Source organism: Elephantulus edwardii, unplaced genomic scaffold, assembly GCF_000299155.1.
Source record: "Elephantulus edwardii isolate Elephantulus edwardi_28Jun2011 unplaced genomic scaffold, EleEdw1.0 scaffold00121, whole genome shotgun sequence".
NCBI classification, from domain to species: Eukaryota; Metazoa; Chordata; class Mammalia; order Macroscelidea; family Macroscelididae; genus Elephantulus; species Elephantulus edwardii.
In genome coordinates this window covers 6,662,336-6,663,896 of record NW_006399871.1, presented here as the reverse complement: position 1 = coordinate 6,663,896, position 1,561 = coordinate 6,662,336, and the positions used below count along the sequence as shown (strand labels likewise).

Genomic DNA, 1,561 nt, shown 5'->3' with positions numbered 1-1,561 from the left:
CCCTCTATGAGGTGGATTGATTCAGTGACTGGGTTAATAGGGATGGGAGTGTCAGAGACAGTGCAATTGGCACAGGATAGAGCAGGGTTTAGGGCTATTATACGTAGGGTCGCTATGAGTTGCAAGCGACTCGACGGCACATAACAACAACAACAATGGTACTCTTAGGGTACAGGTCACACACTTCTGGACCACGGAGTATATACCATGGTGCCCAAGTAGACCATGGAGTTCAAGAGAACAAACTCATCCGTCTTGGAAGAGGGCTCTTTAAAGGTAAGGATGACACATACTTTCAGGGCGCTATCAGGAGGGGTCAGTCCCTGGAAATGGACATCATTCTTGCAAAATGAGAGGATCAGAACAGGAGAAGAGGCCATAAACACTAACCGCCTGACAGAGTTACTGCAAGAGCGGGCTTCAGCACCGGGGAGACTGTGAGTCAGGCACAGGATCTGGCAGAGTTCCGTTCTGTTCTGCAGACTTGGCTGCAGAGAGGAGGCACTCCACAGGGCCTCAGGACAACTCAGTCACACTTATTAAAATCCCTCAGGAGATTATCTGCGTGATTACTGACTATTAAGGACTGAGATGGGGAGCTCAAAGGCAAAACAATAAGTCTGTATTCACATAGAACAATAGGGAAAAGAGAATCAGGAACGGGGTGGGGATGCAGCTAACTGCCCCCACGAGCAACCATCTTCCTTGCCAAATATTCTGCCAAATTAAACGTGTGTGTGTGTGTGTGTGTGTGTGTGTGTGTGTGTGACAACTGCCAAATATTCTGGTCAAAGATGCCACCGGAAAATTCTTCACCGAAAGGAAGAAAACACAGAAAGCATAATTTAAAATTCTCATGGACTTTTTTCTGAAGTCAAAGAGGGTAGATATACCTCTGACACCATTGCCCTGAGATAACTGTAAACCATAAACCAAAAATATCCCCTGAAATTGTCTTGAAATTGAACAAATACAATAGGTCAGCTTAACTAATAACGGCATGAGATTATGCTCTTTTAGTAATCATCTCTATGGAGCTTTCTATATCACTAGAACAGAACATAAACAGAACTGCCAGACTCAAGCTGGATGTCGAAAAGGCCGTGGCACCAAGGATATCACTGCTGATGTCAGATAGATCTTGGCTGAAAACAGAGAATACCAGAAGAATGTCTATTTGTGTTTTATTGACTATGCAAAGGCATTTGACTGTGTGGATCACAACAAATTATGGCAAATATTGAGAAGCATAAGAATCCCAAAACACTTAATTGTGCTCATGTGAAATCAATAACTAGGCCAAGAGGCTACTGTGTAAATTGAGCAAGAGAAAATTACATGGTTTAAAATTAGGAAAAGTGTGTGTCATGGTTGTATCCTTTTTCCATACTATTTATGTGCTAAGCAAATTATTCAAGAAGCTGCACTCTGTGATGAAGACTGTGGTGCCAGGGTTGTAAGAAGACTCATAAATAACCTTTGTTATGCACCTGTCACAAACTTGCTTGAGAAAGTAAGGAGGACTTGAAGGACTTGTTGCAGAAGGTTAAACACTGCAGCC

General features: G+C 43.0%; 1 protein-coding gene across 1 annotated transcript in view; it reads right to left on the bottom strand.

The window, feature by feature from the left end:
* Nucleotides 1-1,561, bottom strand: part of ANO10 (anoctamin 10) — a 145,578-nt gene that overhangs the window by 139,388 nt on the left and 4,629 nt on the right. The window lies entirely within an intron of this gene.